Raw genomic sequence first — 21,322 nt, 5'->3', positions numbered from 1 at the left:
AGCCGAGAGCGGGCTGCCCTCGGGGGCTGCGGGCGGCCGGGGAGGGCCGGCCCCGCTCCCCGCTCCCCTCTGGCAGCGCAGCGGGGCTGCCGGGCGCTCCCCGCCGCCCGGACGGGATGAGGCGGACGGGACGGGCAGGGGCCGGCAGCCAGGCTGGGAACCCCCGGCTCCGGGGCCAGCGCTGGCTGCGGGGAAGCCTCCTGCCTCGCCCCCGCCTCCCCGCCCGGTGAACGGCACCGGGGGGCTGCGGGGGACCTTCCCCCAGACCCCACCGCCTGAAAACTGGAGCTTTTTAAGCGGGGAGTGCGGGACCCGGGGTGCCGGGGGTGGAAACACAGAGGTGACGCAGTGTTACTGGAGATCCCCTCCCGGGCAGATGGCGTCCAGCATCTTATTTCTGAGGGGGTTACTCACTCCAGCTCTAGGTTCTGCACGGGAAAGCTCTACCCGTCAGGAGATTTCTCCTGGCGACCCTCCCAGACCACCGACATGCTCCTTTGTGCAGCCTCACGCCGATCCGCCCTTCGGGCTGCGTTGGACAATTCCCTCGCCTTTCGCTGTGGGTTGTTACTTTGGCCCAACCCGTAGTCCCAGCTGGGCTCATCTATACATATGTCACGACCTTTTTTTTCAGATGGACCCTCCTCAGCTCCTTTCCCTGCTCAGTCCCTCACCTCTGCGTGCCCTCCAGCTGCTCACAGCAGCCTGCCCGAGCCGAGGGGACAGCCCCTGCAGGGAGTCCCTGCTGCCTTCCCGGCCTCTGGAAGAGGCAGAGGCACTATCCAGCACCGCGTGTCCTGAAACGGCTGTAATTCAGAGCAGAAGCTACCTCAGGCTCCGTCAGCTTCAAACCTTCCGGGCTGGATTCATGCTTGGAGAACAATGATACCACTTTCTTCCAAACTGATTTAAATTCAGTCAAAAATCAGACAGAAGAGTCACGCTCAGGGCCGGGCTTTGCTCGGGACCTGGGAGCGACACTTCGGGGCTTCTCGTCGGTCACCGGTCCCGCTGAGACCGGTGACAGCTGCTTGTTTGGAGACCTGGAGGGGCAGAGCTGGTGAGGTGGCACAAGCATCCCCACCCCAGGTCCCACCACCGTTCATTAGTCCCTGCTCAGGCCCCTGGAAGGTGACGGGAGAGGAGCTGGGATTTTGCCCCTGCAGGGTGTGGCACAGGCACTAAAGGCACAGAAGCCATGGCCATGGTGGGGACTTGTCCTGCCCGTGTCTATGATGCTCTTTATAATCTTAGGATACGTAGGGGACTGCATTCTACAGGGTTCTCAGTCTGCCCCCCATTTGCCAGCTTGAAATGCTCTTTAAAATGTGTTTAAGTAAAAAAAATTCCAAACACTATTAAATGCAAAGAAATCATGAAAAACAACAAGGAACAAAAGCTCTCAATCCTAGCTGAGCACTGCACAGACAGGAACCTGCTCTGACGTACATGAGCACCCCATAGGGATTAACTCTTTCCTGCCCAACAAAGCCAGCCTTCTAGTTTCTACTTTGCAGCACATTTCGTGTGCTATAAAAGCATTTAATCTAACTAGATAGGGAGATTAGCAAGTATAGGCTTAGCACCTATCTGCAGTTGCCTCCACCCAAAAATAACCCCACAACCCTGGCCCAGGATTTTTCTGCCTATATGACAGATCCAAAGAAATTTTGCTTGTGAAGCAGACACAAGAAATAGGCAGCAGAAGTCTAAAGCAAAATGAAAAGTAGAAGCTCCCGGAGTAATTTTCCTCTTTGCTTTCCTGTAGTAAATACACAGAAGAGAGGCTATTATGTGTCTACTACCAACCGGTTAATATTTTGCTACCCTCACCCCTTAACCAAGGCTCCTACTAGCCCTTTGCAGCCACTGCTTCATTCAGTCTCGGGAACCTTCATTTAGGAGATAGCTGGTGCTGTTAACCCCCCTTATGCAAAGAGCAGCAGTGAGCCACAGGCAGGACTTGTGTAAAGCCACCTTATAAGGTGGGGCAGTACCTGGAACAGAAATTAGGAGGTGGGATTCTCAGTTTTGACTTTAACCTTCAAGTCACGTTTCCTCCTTTTCCCAAACTTGCAGTGCCAGACCACTGCAGTTACCAAATATCCTCCATCTTCTTGCCATCTTTGGTACCATGTTGGGGCAGAGAGACTTGTAGCCTGCAAGCCTCCAGACCCTTGCTGCCTTTCTAGGAAACTGCTGTTTAGAAAGCCGACTAGGAGATTCACACTTTTGGCTATCTGCATTATCCTTCATTTCTATAATGGAGCATCATTGCTGAGGAGGGAATTAAACCGGAATGACTTGCTTCAGGAACTGTGTCACTGCATCGGTCCCATGTTTGAGCCCAGTGAGATGGTTTGATGTTTTTCCCAATGTACCGCATACTCCTACTCAATTTTGGGTTTTTTCCCCTGCACCTGTGGGCAGTTCAGTGTCTCACCACAGGACCACCTGTGCAGGCATATAGCATGTAGCAGGTCTCAGCTGTGGCTGCAGCAAAAAAAATTGGGAACAGCGTAGAATTTTTCCATTGCCATGACAATCAAGGTATAGCATTGCCTAAATGAGCTTGTCCTTCTCACAGTAGTCAGCAAATTTTGAGTTCTCTCTTTTTTTTTTTTTTTACTTTTAGGTCTGACTGGACATGACTAGCGTCTTGGGGTGCCTGGTATCTGTATGGGAGATGTGTAGACACTGGCTCTCTCTTTCCCTGATAACCAGTTACCATGATACAGCACAGGACCAGAGCAAGAGGTTCCATAGCATCTGAGATGGTGAAATTCCCATGACTGAGGGGAGATCCTTGGAGACAGGTAGGTCATAGCAGGTACGATGTTTACCTTGAGAAAGTCAAATGTATAATAGTTGCTAGTTTTCACTCTACCGTGCTTCAAGAAAATTACAAAAAAGAAATTGAAATTTCTCCCTCAACAGAAAAAGGGGAAATAACTTCTTGGGAAGAAAGGATTTGTGGTAGGGAATTCCTTGTGATTACACATCTGTTCTAGAAACCAAAAATGTTCACGAGCTGTATCCAATCACTTTGTTGAAATCTTTTCCCAAAACACTCTCTCTTCTTTTCTTAATTCTGGGATGGTACCATTCTGAATCTATACTTTGAATTCATCCTAAAATGAGATGACACTAGGCTGAAGATGCCTAGTTAGCATTGCAGGAATGTGGCATGAGACATTCAGGCGTTATACAGTATGAAAAGTATGGTGGGCCGATACTGAGTTCAAAAGTGTGCCAGCAAGTTTCTGCCTGATCTTGCTAATCAGTGTACCTTGTGTTTAATATGTTTGCGCTCTCCACGCACCAGAGCAGTACGGAAGTGTGGGGGAAGCACCCTAGGTGACATCCTGGGCTTTTCCAAGCCTCTTGTCTTCCTCTTGACTGTACCTAAGGCCCTTGCCCTCTGCAAGGATCTGTCTAGGAGCAAGTGCAAAGTTTGGGAGAGAAGTTTCTGAGGGTAATGTGGCATGAGATGGGGGAGAAAAGAGGGAGAAAGCAGGAACTGATGATCAGAACATGAAAAAACCACTAATTTCAGGCATGTGTTGCTCAAAAGCCACTGCTCAGTAGCATTTGACCAGAAATGAGAACTTCTCAGCTAAGATCAAGCAGATATCGGTACTGTTCAACATTTCTTGAGCACTACAGAGGAAGGGTTAAAATCCCTTTGCTGCTCCTAATTGTTTAACATTTATCTACCTCTAGAAAGTCCAGTAAAGACTGGTTTTCATATTAAGTGGCCTGAAGCTTGGGCTTGAAACTTAAAACCTTCCTCATCCATGGCCCTACTGTTAGTGATGAGACCACAGCATCACAGATCCTCTTAAGGATCTTAAGCTAAAATCCCTTTCTTCCAGTGCTGTTCTTCTTGTCTCCATTTGCTAATTGTGAACATGGAAACTCGATAGCCAGAGACCTCATGCTAGAGCCTTGCAGATCTCCAGATTATACAGCCATAATTAAATTGAGAAGAGCAGAGGGAATGGAATTAATATGGAAAGGAAAAAGGAAAGGAAAAAGCAAAAGGAAAAAGGAAAGGGGAATTGAAAGGGAAAGGAAAGGAAAGGAAGGGAAAGGGAGAGGAGAGGGAGAAAGACAATGACAACATAACCCCCAGAAATCAAATCCATGACAATGAGTTTAAATGTGTGGTGTGCGGCCAGTGACATATGAGTCACTTGAGCCTATCTTTATAAGAGTAGCAAAGTATGAATAAAACACCCAGCTGGCATGGTGCCACTGTCCCTGCAGATACACCAGAGCATACCAGCAGCCTGCATTGTCAGCTAGAGGCTTATTGTCATCAAGGCCAATAGAAATCCTGGTGCTCAGGTAGGAGTCGTCCTGCACCTCAGCCTCCTATTGCAAGTCTTCCTCAGAGCTGTTTTCCGTAGCCGTATTTCTCTTCGTTGCCTTTACACCCTAATTTGATTTTCATGATCCTGAGAGTTTTCAAAAGAAGTGATAGCAGGTACTGTTCCAGGTCTCTTCCTTTCATAGTTATATTGCCCACAACTCTTAACAGCTCTGCAGTGCAGGTTCAACCTACGTTTGCCTTAATGTTTGTGGGATAATGGGGAATCTGGTTGCTGCCTGCCTGGATTAAGAGTCCAATGCATGGCCATGAAGACTCTTTTACATAGTGTGACCACGAACCTTGCACAGGCCCATCCATGTTCTCCATTTGGGGATGTGAGCGTGGCCAATGCTGAACCCATGTACTTGCTTTCTGCAGCACAGAGAGGTCCTCTGTGGAGTGGAGATTGTGGTACAATGAATAGTGGTGAAGGCTTTAAAAATGTTGAACTGACATCTGTCAGTAATGATGGTTATGGTTGACTCTGCTGCAGCTAGCAGGGTAGATTAAATAAGCAATACAGGTGCCCTCCAGCTCTGCTGCTCCATAACAACCCCCTTAGGGCAGTTTCCACCACCATTAACTTGATGAGCCATCATAACCAAAACATAAAGAGGAGGTAAGAGTCTTTTTAGGTTTGGGAAGAGAGCCTGTAGTAAATTAGTGTACTTCCAAACCTGTGCCTGTGTAGATATGGATATATTAGAACCACAAAAGTTAGCATCCTGCCATAATTGAGACCAGGGTCCATCTCATCCCACCCTCTGTTGCAAAGGAGCAGACTTAGAGGGAGGTTGTGAGGGCAAGATTAGTTTTCCAGAAATAGCTGGTCTTCTGCTCTACACCGTTCTTTACCAGTGTGCGGATATCGCAGCCATGTTGTGCTAAAAGGTTAACTCCATTCAGTTCCCGTGTTGCGGCTCCCATCCTGGGGGAGCTCACAGCACATGTGCTAACTCACCCTCACCTCCAGCCCCAGGTGAAGCAGCCACTTCCCTTGGGGAAGAAAGCCTGGAAGAGGGAAGAACTTGCATGAGGTCCCAGATAGATGGTAGGAGCACAAGCCTAATTACATCACTCCAGCCACGTTTCTCAGCCCCCAATCCCCAAAGCACAGGATCTCTTCTTAGTGGCTCTAAATGGGAGTAACGCATGAATTCCCAAACAAGTGAGGGAATTATGCAACCATGAGGCAACTGATCTCCTGTTCATAGTGCTGGGAAGGAGAGGAGTCCTCCCCCGTACCTTACCAAAGCAGACGGTGGGTGGGGTTTCCTTAATGGGAATCCCTCTGCTGCTTCTCCCCCAAATCCTTTACAGCGTGCATGTGGGGTGCACTGCCTGTGCATCACACGGGTGGAATGAGGCTGTCGACTCATTTTTCATTCAAATGTTTAGCTGAAGATAGATAAGAACACCACACATATATTTCAAGGGAAGTTTTTTCAGCAACTGTAGTAGACTTAGCCTGAAATGGCCACCTCCATCCACTCCTTTTCCTCCAGGGAAAGGAGGCAGCTCAGTTCTGTTGCCTCTCACTGTATCTGTTTGTAAGAAAGTTGTGAGGGAAAGGCTCAAATATGTGGGCTGAGCACTCCAAGATGAAAAATAACCAAATCAGAAAACCACCGAGACACTCACAAGTAGAGCTAACAGCTTGAGGTTCACCCTGATGTTGGTGAAGACCAGCTGAGGAAGAGGAAGGGCTTTGTCCTTTCCTGGTGGTGTGGTGCGTGTGTGTGCAGGGCAAGTTAAGCAAACATCTAGTTGGGAGCTCCCACATTCCCAAACTTTTCAGCATCTTCCATCACCTAACTTTCATTTATTCAGAAGCATTTACAAGCCATTCATTAATCTAACCCCATGGCTTCCCCAGATACTCCTGCTCTATCCTACTGGATAAAGTAGCTCGACCAAGTAGTCAGACCATGGAAGAAGCAAAAGAAAGTCTGAGGAGCACCTGCTCCCAATGCTTTTCTACCTGTCGGGCCAAGTCTGTTCTCTCTGTGCCCGAGTGTGGGGAAAACTTGGTGCCTAATTGGGTTTTGCCAGGAGGCAGGGGTGTATTTGCATGTGCAGATCTGATAATTAAGTAACTGCCATAGCTGGTGAAGCTAGCTCCCTCCTAGGAGGCCACAGAGGAAGAGAACCATCCCCATCTGGTGAGTCCGGGGAGTGGGACTGAGCCCTGACGAGGAGGTGGGGACAGGGGACAGGTCATGGCCCTTCAGAAGTGGATTTCCCCAACATCACCAGGAGACCCCTCTACCCCTCTGGGGGAAGAGCTAAAGACCCCACACCAGGTGTCTGAGCAGTGAGGCTGGAGCCTCCTCTGCCCTCACCTCCCCAGGGGCAAGAGACCTTTGGGATAAGGCTGACTGGGCTTGGCAGAGACCAGGCATGGGGACACCCCCTCGGGGAGCCCTACCCGTACCCACATGACCACAAGCATCCACCGCCCGGAGCCCTGGGAGCCCTGCACAGCTGGACCCAGCAGGGGAGGGGCTGTAACTTGGAGGAGCCCTGAAGGCTCCTTGGGGCGTTCCCACCACCACACTGGGCCTTAGCTGGGGAGGGCGGCTCTAACTGGTGTGTGTCCCTTCACAAGAAAGTAATAGGAAAATTACTGGGATTTCTGCTTCTGTAAACCATCCTGCCTGTGAAATAGCTAAGCAGAAACATCTAAGAGGGAAAAAATTGAAGCATCTTCTTGATCACACGAAGAGTGTTGCACTAAGGTGGAAAGGCTGGCTTTGCATCCTGGCGACGCCACAGACTCCTCCTATAGCCTTGGGTGAGTCACCCAACTTTCATTTACCCAACTGTGAATTAAGTGTAAAGGGGTTTTTTTTCCTTTTGTCTTTATTATTTTCTTTTTCTTCTCTTTCTTTTGTTTTCACAAATTAAGCTTCTTGGGCAGTCTCTTAATACCAGGCATGTATATCTCCTCACATGTTATGGTGCAGATCTTGTTTCGTTGCTTACCTCCTCCCATACCATAGATGAAAATTCACTATTAAAATCCCTGTAGGAATACTAAGATTGGGAGAGGTTATTTTGAGAACAGGGTGGAGGGGTGGGGGGGCGCGGTGAAGGATTTTGTTAAAATGCAGACACTGCCCTTCCTAAACCAGGCTGAGTTAGCATCCCAGAATTGGGTAATAAATGCTACTTTTGTGTGTGTCCATCCCTGCTTTCAGCCATTCTGAGCTGAACCTTTCTGCTGCAGTGTGATGTTCTGTCCTCAATTAAAAAAAAAAAAAAGGAAAAACACGAAATAAAATAAACCCCCAATAATATAATTCTTCTTCCACTGCCTGAGTCTCTGCACCAGGGAACTGTGAATAATCTCTCAGTGCAAACAGCCCCCTGTATAAAAATAGCAACACAATTGCAAACTTCAGGGTAATCACTGCTTGATTTCAAAATATTTGTTCTGCTGCTGCCCTGTCCTTTATCTCTCAGGCCTCTATATGTCACTAAAGCAACATTCGACAGCTCCTCGCCAGGTCTGCCTCCTCAGTGTGTTCCACCATTATTAATGGAAACAATCTCCATCTCGGAGTATTTAAAAATATACCCTTTTCTAAATATAGGCAATCTGCGTGTGCTTAACTACTACAGGGCAGAATGAGAGGAACCAAAATATTGACATGCACTGGGTGTGTATAATTTGTTTTGATTCCTGCATGCACACTCGCTCTTTCTGCCCTCCCCCCTACCACCACCACCCCCCCATGCCAATCTGTATATTACCCACACACCTTGGTGGAATATCTGTTATTATTTAGTATGAGGAATGTGGCTGCCACTTGGAGCCCAGCTCGAATGGAGTTTCCTTTGTTTATTTTTCCATCCTCTGTCCAAACGGTGTCAATGAGAGCAGAGCTTACGGAGCTATTTATAGCCTCCTGCCACACTAGGCTGCACCTTGCCAGCAGCAGCACAGCAGCAGCAGCAGCAGCCCCCGGGGGGGTCGGAACAGGGCAGGGCATGGGGCAGGGCAGGGCACAGGGCCCCCGGGGCAAGGAGAGGCAGGCAGGGGAAAGCCTGGAAGGCAAGGAGGGGCAGGGAGCAGAGCACAGGAGGTATGCGAAACAGGGTGCATGGTGTGCCAGGTGGAGAAGAGCAGAGGGCAGGTGCACAAAGGGAGCCATCTCAGACACACACTTGGCAGGGGATGGAAGCTGGAAGCATCAGAATTTGGTTTGGGAGAGATTCGAGGAGGGAGATGGGAGGCGGCTGTTCCCTGGTTAGGATGGGGGCTTTGAATGAAGACATCTTGGGGCAACCCTTGCCTGAGATTTGGGAGTGCTTGAGAGTTGGTCAGAGACCTGCCTCTTGTGAAGTGTATTTGTGGGATGCAGAAGCGTCCCATCTCACCCCGTCTATAGGGAGAGTTTAAAAAAAAAAAGCAGTACTGGAGTTTGCCCCATGGGGAGGGGGGGTTGACTGGTCCAGCAAGACTTGTAACTGGGACTGGGGACTCTGGGCTTGCATGGCCCATTGCCACAGGGGACTGGGTGCAGGGTGTGCTCCCTGGCCCTTCTCCAGCATCATCCCTGTTTTGGGGTGCTGGGCTGTGACCTTGGCTGGAGCAGAGGGGCAGAGCCATGGCACATGTGCAGTAACCCCCTGAGAGGCTCTCAGCGCCTCCTCTCCAGCCCCCTCAGCCCTCACTGAGCTGAGCCCTCGCTCCCCCGCCACGCCTGGCCCCTCTCCCTGGGGGTCCTGCCTGCTTCCCGCACCCCACTGGGGACATTTCCCTCCCTGCCCGTGGGCGGGTTGGATTCATGCCTGGCTTTATGTGCAGACGTGTGCTGGTGGCAGTTCCCTGACAGGGGGTGAGGACAACCTAGCCGATAACACAGGCAGGCTCAGGGGCTCGGCTGGCGGCTGTGTTTTCTTGTTAGCGTTAATAAGCTTGCCCTTGGTGCAGTCTGCAGGGCTTGAGGTGCTGACTAAGGAGCAAAAATGCAGGGAAGGTGGGGGAAGTGGGAAAGGGAGCTCACATTTGGGAGTGTGTGTGCATGCTCTCCCCTGAGTACGTGCCCAGAGTCTAGGGCTACCCTATTTTCCTAACGGGGTGCAGGGAAAAAGCTGCAGTTTCTGCTTGAGGTATTGCTTGAGCTGGCAGGGAGAGCTGGGCTGGCCAGATGGAGGGATGAGAGGGAGGCAGGGAGAGAGAGGCAGGCAGGGATGGGAGGGGGGAGAAGGGAGCTAGACACCTACGCAAACACAGAGTGAGAGGAGATCCTTGGATGCAAACACAGACACAGGCGTCCTCCTCCTCCTCACATGCCCCTGATTCATTTCCACATGCCATACACGTGACATGCTAATTCAGGGCTACTACAGAACTCCAGGGCGAGAGAGAACAGGAGAGAGAAATAAAACCCAGTAAGACACCAAACTGCAGATTTTTAAAGGGACTCAGCACAGTTTAGCTGTAACACACCACCCCCCCCACCCCACCCCCGCACTCTCTCCAAGTGGCTGGAGCCTGGGGGAGTGGGGGAGGCCTCCCCAGCAGCCCCCCCACCTCTTCATGCCCCCACACCCCCACACCCCACTTCACAGGAGCGGCTCCGTGTGGCCCCGCACACAAACCCAGCGCGATGCCAGCATGCATCCCTCCCTTCGCCAGCAGCCCCAGGGGCACACCAGCGGCACTCTGCCCTCCACATCCCTGCGGCACCACGGGGCTGGGGCAGAGTGAGCCGCCCTCTGCCAAGCCTCTGCCCTCCCCCCTAAAACCAGGGTCTTCACAAGCTTGAGTCTATATTTAAACACAGGCACATAAGCCCTACATGCTGGGGGTGAACAAGCTCCCAACAACCCTGTTACAAACCCTAGAGACCCCCAGGTAAATGTGGTTATCCAGCAGTGAGGTAGTAAGTGCTACACACCGCAGCCCCCCCCCTTGCTGCAGCCCACTTCCCCAGCGCTGGCCCTGGCGCTGGCCGCCCCTGCTGCCCCCTTTCCCATGGCACGACAGGCTGCGTGCCCTACCTGACTGACAGTCACATCCCCGCTGTGACAAGGAGCTGAAAAGGAAGGGAGGAAAAATCTGAAATACAGCTCCGGCTGTTGGTGGGCTGGTGTAGCTGTGGCAACATGTCTGCTCCAGCCCTGCTGGGGTTTACACCAGGGTAGTGGATAGCGCAGTGTTATCCTCCATACTTGTACCTTGGCCCAGTTTATACGGTGCTTTCTTACCATCCACTGTGCTAATGCTGGATGCAAAATGAATGAACTACCTGGATTCATCATTTCTATCATGCAGAAATAATGTCACTACAAAGAGCTCTGCAAACTGTCACCAGCCAGCATCCTCCCACCCCCTGTTTAAGGCTGCACAGATGCAAAGACCTGGAGAGCTTCTCCCCCTCTGACGTTACCTGGAGTGCCAGGGACATGGGCAGGGGAAAGCAAATTTCCTTTTCAGAGCACCTTTGCCCCAGCATGAGTGGGCAAGGACTCTCAGCTGGGCTATCCCAGGTGAACCAAAGAGGGGACCAAGTCTCTGGTCCACACCAGAGTGCATGTGGTGAGCAAGAATGAGCAGCCCTCTGAACTGCACTTGGGAGTGGTGGTGGCCAGCAGCAGTGGGGCTAGGCCTCCTCCCAGCTGACGGGAAGTGGTGCTGGTGGGGGCTGCCAGCACCCTTTGGGGTTAGCCTTGAGCCCCCCCAGCTCCTGTTGCAGCAGGTCAGTGTGATGGAGACTCAGGCTTGAACAGCAGGAAATCCAAGTGAAAAGACATTCATTCCTTCGAAGTGGCGTGTTATTGCATTCTGAGCAACAGAGTGGAAAATCCCTAGACCTCTCTCCTACACCCCCATTTTTGTTGGGAAGTGAGGCAGGGTACCGGCAACATCAGGGAAGAACTGAATCTCAGCAGAAGCATCTTTGCATTAATTTCTTCATTAATTTAGTGAGCATGAGACAAGGGACTTAGTAGAGTTCATCTCTCTGTAGCACGAAGCACCAAAGATATTTTGGGCTACATTGGATCCTTAGGATCTTTTGCTAACTGGAGCAACCCTCCTGACATCTCTAACATGAGCTCCGAATCCTTCAGCAAGCATCTTTGCCTTCTCCCAGACAGCATCTTGTGTGTTGTACTTTTGAAAAGCACAGAGGAGAAATTCGGGTTGCAGTCCTGGTAATTTTCTCCTGTGAACAGGTGGCGGTTGCAATTTTTTCTCCAAGTGCTGACTGACTCCCCTTCTCTTTTTGGGAGCCACCAAAGCTGGCCCCTGGTCCCAAGAAAGACATTTAGCAAGCTGCTTTCTTCTTCTGCATTCCTGACAAGGAAAGAGAGATGATCTAGTTTACTGGCTGCTCCACACCTCCCTGCGTGTGAAGGGGCTTTCTCTGCAAGACTGAATATTTTGAACCAAGACCTGTGAAGGAGAATACACAGCAATACCAGATTTAGCTGCCATATTTTTTATTAGAGACACTGTTCACTCAGGAGAAGAAACCTGTGTCAGTTCATGCAAAGAGCAAGAGGAGAAGGTGGAAAGCATTCAAGTTAAATATTCCACCTGAGTATTTTTAAACTGACAGCCACGTGAAGTAAGAAAATCTCACAGGCTATATAAGACCGGCTTACTGAAAAACAAGGCTTTCTGTCTAAGGCAGAAGAAACAAAGGTCACTCATGACACCCACTACCATATGTATTTTTAAACTCTTATTATGTTCGTTTTCTGAGGCCCTAATCATGACTGAGGTCCTTGTGCACTGACACACAGGTAAGATACCAACCCCAAAATGTTTTTAATGATGTAGACAGATATTTACGCTGGAAGGGGTCACAAATACGCACATCCACAAGAGTGTGTGTATTTTATGTTTAGCATCCTAGCTCTTCCCAGTATTGCCCATGGGCCCCACAGTGCTAGATGCTCCCCCAAAAGTAATGAGGAAATCCCTGACAAAAGAATGTGCAACTGCAAGTAAAGACCAAACCAGTCTGAGAGTTCAGTCCAAGCCTAACAGGCTGCCATGCACACACACCGGTGTTGCAGCCCAGGGAGTCCTGTTTTTCCCTGTCTCCGGTAACCATGAGACTGCACTCCTTCCCACATTTGCAGGAACAAAGATTTTATTTTTTGTAATTACATTAATACCTGTTCTTCCCTCATGCTAGCAATTTGGTTGATTTCTTGTTTATTGCTTTTCACCTTCTACCATCAATAATTCAGCCACATAGCCCCCAGGAGGTGGAGAACTAACTACTCCTTTTACAGAGACTTGCCGAGGAAAGGAGTTATATGATAGCTGGGATTGGAGCCCCAGCATTCCCACTTCCTAACCCCAGCCACAATCCTGGAGATAACAGTCCCACAACCTGTGATGCTGGGGCTTTGGGAGGTTTGTTCTGGCTTCTGTCTCCTTGGGTTTTGCCACAAATAACATCAGAATGTGAGCCTAATTGTAAATGAGGTCCACGAGCAGGTTCTGCACTGTTGGTCTTGCCTTTTCTCCTCTGGTGCGTGTGCTTTGGTCTTGTATTTCCCAAATCACGGTGTTGTACCCAGGTCGCCTCAGGAGTCCCTCTGTGGATTAGGTCGTGGGGTTCATTTTGGTTCTCAGTAAAAACTGGTTCTCCTAATTAAATGCTACCGTAGCTGACCCTGCAAAATCCCTTGCTAAGGACTGGAAGGGGAGAGGAGAGGAAAAGCTGTGAAGAATCAGCTCCATCCATGCTCTCTAGCAGGTGTCTGAGCCATATAGGTCAGGCAGAAGCCATTTGCTGTGCTGTACCTGCTCCATGGATGAACAGGGGACTGCATTCTGCATACGTGCAGCTGCCTGGCTTTTCAGTTTGATTCAACTAGCTAAACCCTTCTTAAAAGCCTGTAGAAATAAAAATCCCTTTATTCCTCAAGCAACTGCCTTTTTTTTCTTTTTTTTTTTTCTTTTTTTTTTTTTTTCCCTAGCATGCTCTCCTTTCAGTTCCTCATTCAAATACTCCAGCCATCTCTTCGGGTGCCGCAGGCTATTTTTAATCCATGTGCAGGTTTGGGGGAAGGCTGTCCTTGCCAGTGCCCCCCGGCGGGGTGCGGGGGGCTGGCGGCACGGAGCAGGGAGCCAAGGCAAGCCGCAAGGGGGCATGTGCTCTTCTGATTCATAAAATGCGCCTTCATTGACAAAAATGCTGAACAATTGGTGAATGGTGTGTGCATAAGTTAATACTGCTGGTAGATGGGGAGTGACGGGGGAGCTTGGCCGTAGGGCTTGTGCACAGAGAAACGAGGCGTGGAGGAGCGGTGGGGGCCTAAAATGCACCTGTGGCCTCTCTGCGGCTCAGGAGGGAGCGGTGGTGGGGGGAGAGCCAGAGAGCCTAATCCTGCTCCCAAACTCCACTGAAAGTAGTGACAGAGGCAACACCAAAGCCGGGAGGATGTTAGTCACAGGCTCAAGCCTTAGCTGGCTCTGGGGGATGCTTTGTTGGTTTTTTTTTAAGGTTTTGTAGCAAGCGTGCTCAGCTGCCAAACGTTTTTAATTCCTCTGCTAGGCGAGACAAGAGAGGAGACTAATGGCTGAGAAGAATATTTACACACAGAATATTTATTTCTAAGCAAACTCGACACCCGCCTCCATCTCCTAGCCCAGTATGACTGAATCCATCCTCGATGTGGTAAGTTCCCCAGCTTCTGCTGTCTCTTCCTGCCCTACAGCACTGTGTCTGGGCTTGGGGGCGTTGCACCAAAAGGCAGCCAGAATAGAGAGAAGGGGGATGAGCACTGAACAGAGAGCCTGGACCCCTGAGGAGGCTTTAGCCCCACTCTGCTATGGTCTCTTCGGGTGCCTGCTAGTGCTCTGATGAATTACAAAAATAGGAGCTGCTAATGACCACTGCAAAGTCTTGCTTTCAAACAGATTTCCCAGTGCAATGAATAAAAGAAAATATAAGATGAGCTTTTCTGGCTGGGCTTCTTACAGTAAATAGTTGTTTTACTGTTTTTTTAGAATCCTATCTTCTAATTCCAAAATGGAGCCAGATATGCTGAGAGTCAGTTTATAACTTCACAGGGTATGAGTCAAAATATGCAGTTCACCACCTGTAACTCCAGCGACTGCAGTGGAGTTCAGCTAAGGATAAATTTGGCAAAGAGGAGTGGTCAGGATGGTCCTAAGCAATACCAGGTATGGGTAAACAACCCTCATTTCTGCCTGCCCAGGAAGCCCATCCCCTCTGCAGCAACCCTTCCCCTCCAGCTGCCAAGGCAATGCGTTCACAGCCAAGGGCTCTTCCACCAGTTGTTACAGTCTGCACTGAAACAACGGGCAGGGCTGCAGAGGGCGAGTCTGACCCCGCTCTCTGAATGATTCCTGCCTCCCCTTCCTCTCTTTGATGGCGAGGGAGAGGAAGAAAGCCAGGCAGGAAGAGTAAGTGTTAGCGCTGTACCCACAGTGTGCAGAGGGGAGATGCTGGGTTGCTCTGTGGTGACAAGCCAGTGTCACAGGGAGCACCTCCTCCAGTAACTGTGCTGGGGAGGACCAGGCCTACAGCCACCGCTATCCAGCTTCAGTGATTCAGCCTTCAAGCCCTTTCATCTCACTTTTTAATAAGACAGAAAGCCCCGGTCATGCAGGTCAGAAGACAGCTTTGCCCCCTGCACCATCTCTCCCCCTGCGCAGGTACGAGCAGGACATGGGTGCTGTGAGGTTTTATACAAAAGGCAAGTGGGGAAGCAGGATGGGTTTACCTGTGCTATGAAACAAATTTAGCTCTTGAATAAGTTTTCCCAAAATGGTGTCTCTGAGACTTTTAGCTACAATGCAGTGGAGAAACAAACCTGGCAAAGGGCTTTCTGTGCTGAATGACACTCTTGACACAACAGTGATGTGCACTAATGATAAAATTGTTGGGGAGGTAAGCAGAAACACACCCAGCCTGAAGTATGTATGCTAAAGCCTGGAACAGCCTATCCAAGGCTGCTGCATAGGGGTGTCCTGTCAGAAACTGTGTGACTATTTCATGATGCTGACAGCGACATCATGCCATTCAACACTTTACATGTGGCACAAGCAAAGCTTTGGGAAGTCCAGCTCACCTTGGGACATGTTTGGTTAGGTAGCATGCCGGATGGATGCCTTTCACCATGTTACCAGTTTTCCAGGGCTTTGGTAGTGCCATAGCTGATCATGATTTTGCTTTTGTTAAATTCCAGATAAATACCCCATCCCTCAGGCTCCTTGCACTCTGTGCAGACCAGAAATTTCCCTTTGGATTTCCAAGTTGTGAGGGTAGCCCTCCCTCTCATGGGAAAAAAAAGACATCTTCCTTCTAGACTAGACTAGGCTAGACACAGAGAGCTTGTGTGCTGTGATACCTGTGTACCCTATGATAGCCTCTAATACCCCTAAACCCGTGTGCCCGTGCAGCCTATCCAGACTGCAAATCTCCTGCTTCTTCTTCCAGGACTGAACCTTCCACAGTAATTCCTAGCAGTCTTCAAACACAGGATGCCAATTTGATTAAAAAGCTGAAAATAGTTAGATGTTTGTCCCACCTACAGTTAAATCTGGTAACTTACCTTGTCCACCCTCCCTCCCCTTTTCTAATTGCTCTTCTTTGTATGGTTCCTCATTTAGGCTGTAATCTCCTTGTCTACATGCTGCTCTCCTTTACTTGACCATAAAGCACTCTGTGTACTGAACTGCCTTCTTTCACCATTATTTAGTGCTCGCAATATTTGTTGCTGCACAGGTAGTGTGGTGTCTCCCTGCTCTTCTAGAAAACTCTGATATTCACAAGACTGCAATGTCTGAGAAGTCAGCAAAGAAAAGCTAAAAGAAATATTCCCCCCCAACACTGTCTTAACTGTGTCCTGCTGGCATTAGCTCCTGGGAATGGCACAGCAAAAATTGAGGAGCCTAATAAATAGACCTGAGACGCTCTCTTTCGGTGTGCTATTATTAGAATCACAGACAACAAATTGGAAATCCAGCATTTATCTGCATCTATTCTGAGTGTATTAACTGTGTTGACTGTAGCTGTATTGATTACCTGTTGGAGCAGCTTGGAGAAGCTGATATCATGATACAGTGCAAGGTCTGTGTTGAGAGATGGAGTGCAGGTTATTTGGTTTGCTGACAGAGGTTTGGCCCATGTGCCCATAGTAATCTCTTGCTGTAGGAATTGTCCATAGCCTGGTGGTGTACATCAGTGTGACCTCCTGGTTGTTGGAAGAGGTAAGCAAGGCTATCTCCCAGAAGGAATCTGTGTAGAAAGGGTAAAGTCAAGATAACTTTCAGTGTGATGTGTGTAAGTTCATCACTTGAAGGCAGGCCAGCCTAGCTTATGCCTGTTTGCCCTGTGTGACCCACCCCAGCATTTTGCCACAGAAAGGGAGATGTCAGACTTTGGCAAGGAGTCCTCTGTGCTTGTCTCCAGTGCATCTGCCATGGTAGGTGAGGGCCCTGCTGCGGCACAGAACCCAGAGGGCCGAGCTGAAGCCACATTACAAACAGCACGTGTGACACAATTCCACATCTCCAGGGTTTCCACGCTTGTTTTCAGCCACTCTCTGCTTCTCTGCTTCCTGAAAGGAAATAAATGAAATTTAATTCCCTCTAAGCAGGGTTTTGGAACATCCAGTCTTCTTCAGTTCACACATCACCACCCTCTACCCACCAAGATGCAACATTGTCTTTATGTCCAAAGCCCAGATCCCCACACTGTGTTTGGTTCACTGTCGCACACTGCTTCCCTTTCCTTCACCATCCTGTGTTTGCAGATACCAGCTTGGAGCCCTGGAGAGGAGCTGGGGAAGGACTGGGCAGTAGCCTGGAGTCACTGAGCACCCTTTGAAAGCTGGAGAGAACAAGCATGAAGGGAGCGTGTATGATGAGCAGGAGACCTGAAACAAAGCACTCCAAAGCCCTGTGAGGTACAGATGTCGGTTGTGAAGTTTGTGAAGCCAAACTGCTCAGCTTCTGCCACTCCTCTTCACTACTTTCATCTACCATATTCCTTCTGGCTCTTTTCACTCCCCTATGGTGCTCCAGCTCCTCTGAAATCCCCTCCATTACACCCACACTTTCTACCTCCATGTCTTCTGACACCTCCTCTTCCTCTTCATGCATACACCCTTTGCAGCTCTCCTCCCTCTTTTCCTCCCACGCATCCATCCCAGCTTTACCCTTCTCCTTCCCACCCCACACTTGGAGGTAATTTGAGAGACCTGTGGGCAAGCAGGAGTATGGCAGTGCTGCAAGGGGTGGCTGTACCAGGGGCAGGGTGGCAGGACAGGGAACAGAAGCCAAGGTCTGCTCCAGATGCATTGGGAAGGGGCTTGACAAAGCTGGACACTGAGGGATTCATTCTTGGTCAAACAAAAATGCTGCATGAAGGAAAACACTGTCTGAACACCTCTGAGTGGCTCTGGCCAGAGATGGGCTCAGGGCTCAGTGCCCAGCGGAAGGGCGGGAAGACGACTGCAGATTCCCCCCTGACACATTCTGCTTACGTGGCAGGAAGGGAGAGAGTTTCTGCCTTGCTTTCTTCACTACCTACCTGGCCTTCACTGTCCACCAGACCTCTCATCACACTTCTGGGCTAGGGTCCCAGCTCTACTCCCTTGTCTTTGCTTCCTGCTGCCTTTTAACCCCCTCCCTCTTATCACTTTTGCCTCTCCAGAGCCCTATCCTCTCCTTCCTGTGCTTTCCTTCAGACCCTGCTTTCCGCATCCAGCCAACCCACCTTGCCCCCTGTTCAGTCAGTGCATATGCCCCAGAGCCTTCCCTCTGTTCACCACCACCATCCCCAAAACATAAAACAATTAGAAACTCCAGAACAGGTTGTGCTAAAAGGTTTTTATATCAGTGACTTACTGAGGCAGATGACCAAGTTGCTCCTTTTTCTTTGACTGCATTCACTTTCCTTGCTCCAGGTAACCTAATCCTGTTTTTCTTAACTATCTTCTATCTTCCCTCAGTTAGTCGTTACTGATTTTTCCTGACGATTTATGTTTCTAAAACAACATTGGACTGTTTAGTTTAGAGAACTCGCAAATGTTGTTTTTAAACCAGAGATAGTGGAGTTTGGACAAGAGGTGCCCTTGTAAAACACAAGAAATGCGTACATCACTCTGGTCCCAAAAGCTGTCAAAAGAAGAATTCACCTGCACAGTGCACAGGTGCAGCTCATGTTTAGCCAATGTCCCATGTCACCTGGAATCACTGAAGTTATTTTACCAGCAAGCTGCCTGGAAACCTTCTTGTCTCAGCACGTGCCTTACTGCCCACGTGTGCTTCACTTTCTTTGACTCAGTAGTTTGTCATGAGCTGATGTGGGGACTCAGGCTCAAAGGTCAGTCACTTTTGCAGTAGTGTTACCACTGGGTGCTCAGTGCCAGCAGAAATGAGTACCAAAGAGTAGATTGCTCTGAACAGGACCAAACCATCTTTTGCAAAATAATATCAACAGTAATACAAAGATGGATGGATGCATGAATGAATGATTTATATAACGGCCATGCTTTCATTTTCCCGGTGATTTTCCCCTCAGAACTAGGGGTGCAGCCTCTGCACACAGGGATGCTAAACTTGGAGTAATTGGCAGTCTGCAGATACAGTTGCAGCCATACTACGTGTGTAGCCATTACAGGAAAAAAAGTGACACGTGAGATGCCCATCTTAGGCAGGCTGCACATCCACAACTTTTTGTTCAAATGACTCCAGATTTGCCCAAAGCAGCATTAGCCAGGGCCACTGGGAATCTCATCAGCATCACAAAAATAAGATCAAGCATACCACTATCAAGGTGTGTTGCATACTTCCTCATTAAACAGAATACGATGCTCATTCTTCACTACAGCAGAGCAACGCACACTCTCTGGGATGGATCTGAGCACATACAGCACTGAAGTATTGTAAGTAATAAATGGTCTACCCAATAGTGCCTAGCTGCAGTGGTGATTAATCATTTAGGCCCTGATCCTGCAAACATGCAGGAGTTTAATGTTACTACTATGAGTAATCCCCTTGATTTCAAATTAGATTAGTCACAGTCTTAACACTTGGCACGTGAATAAATGTTTGCAGGGCGAGAGCCCTATTTATGGCCTGATCTTGCAAATTATTACTGTCTAGCACAGTGCCTCTGTTCCTGAATAGTTTCACCGATGGGGAAAAAAAAAAAAACCCAACCAAAAACCACTCCCTTGAATTGTGAATGTTGCAGGATTAGATCTGCTGTATGGTACATATGCGTAGTTCTGCATAGCATAGGTCATGGAGAGTTACAGCTGTATCTTACCCTGGGTGTGTGCCTGCTAAAGGCTCTGATGCCAGGCACTGGGAAGCTGATCACCATTGATGTTTTTTACTGTCCTTTACCACTGGTTCTAAGATTTAGGTCTTCCATCTACAGTGTAAATGGATTTTTTCTCCTGTTTCTTTTTAAAGAAATAAAAAAAGAGATTAAATCAGTTTTTCTAAGTTAGGGTGAAGACAATAAAGAACCCAATAAGCAGCTTGCAAATTTAAATCACCAGTCAAATCAAATTCCTCTGGGGTGCAGTGTCCTTTCTGTGAAATCAACCTGCATTAAAGGGACTGGGTTGCTGTTTGTGAATGTACCATCTCTGCAAATTACCGCTGCTCCGTTGCATTGTGTTTGTATGAATGGGGGTGACATGTGCTTGCCCACAGGTCCACGTGAGAGAGGTGGGGTGAGGAAGGAAGGATATTTTTAAAATGAATCTAGAGGGAGAAAGTGGAAGCTGTGGCTTCATAGAATGTGAATGGTATCCTAAAATAACCCCTGTCATCTGCCCACCCCCCCACCACCAAAATCAAGGTGCATCTCTTTTCATTTAAAATTAATTCTTGGCCCCAGAGGGTATCGATAGATCAATATCTTGTGCTTCTGATCTCTTGCGGGCCACCCTTCAATGGCTCATGCAGAAGCTAAAAACAGAAAGATGCAACACAAAAGATACCGCAGTCAGCTCAAGCAAGGGGGATATTTTTAGATCAGAAAAGGGAAAGGAGGGGAGAGGGAGAGAGAAAGGAAAGAGAGGGAGAGAGGCTGGTCTAGGGTTTGCAATCTAATTTGGTCTTTCTCTCCCTCCACACCCCCCTCTTTCTTTCTCTCTTTTTTTGTTCCATCGGTGGTATTTTCCATACAATCTGATTTCTGCCTGCTTGGCTTGGGGGGGGGGGGGGGGGGGGCGGGGAGGGGATGGGGCAGCACAGCAAAGCCAGGCTGAAGATTCTGGAGTTTTATGGCTCATTCCAGCTAGTGGCTTCTCTCTGCCAGTTGAATTAATTTGATACTATTTTTGAAAGTCAGTGTTTCTAAGGGAGACCTAATGACGCAATGACGTCAATGCAGGTCAATAGCACACACTGGAGGAACTGGCTGTGCTACCGGGAGCCAAGGGCTGGGAGCCCGCTCCACCGCCACGGCTCCCGCACACGCACCCCCGCCGCCCCACGCCCGGGGGCTGTTTGCAAAAGCACCCCCCACCCCCCGAAAAAAAAAAAAAAAAAAAAAAAAAAAAAACACCAAAAACCCCCCCCAAAAAAAAAACCCAAACCACAACACCCAAAACAACGTGACGAGAGGCAGTGCAGTGAAAACAAAACCCACCCTCGCTACCTGCCCGCGGCAGCGCTCCCGTGGCAGTGCACGCACACGGAGGCAGGCAGGGACACGCATGTGCCCGCGCGGCCGGGCTATAAATAGCGGCGGGGGCGCGGGTCCGCCCCGCGCAGTCACTCCGGAGGTGCCGGCTCGGCCGTGCGGGGGTGGTGCGTGGGCGGCAGGGCGGGGGGGCGAGCGGGGGAGCGGGGGGGGGCTGCTTCTCCCTATCTCCAAGTCAGGCTCTGAACACGAACTGGCTTTTTTTTTTTTTTTTTTCTCTCTTTCCATTTTTTTCCTTCCCTTTTTTTTTCCCTTCCCCCCCCCCCCTTTTTTC

Source organism: Falco naumanni, chromosome 7 (genome assembly GCF_017639655.2).
Source record: "Falco naumanni isolate bFalNau1 chromosome 7, bFalNau1.pat, whole genome shotgun sequence".
Taxonomy (NCBI): domain Eukaryota; kingdom Metazoa; phylum Chordata; class Aves; order Falconiformes; family Falconidae; genus Falco; species Falco naumanni.
This window is presented reverse-complemented; position numbering follows the sequence as displayed.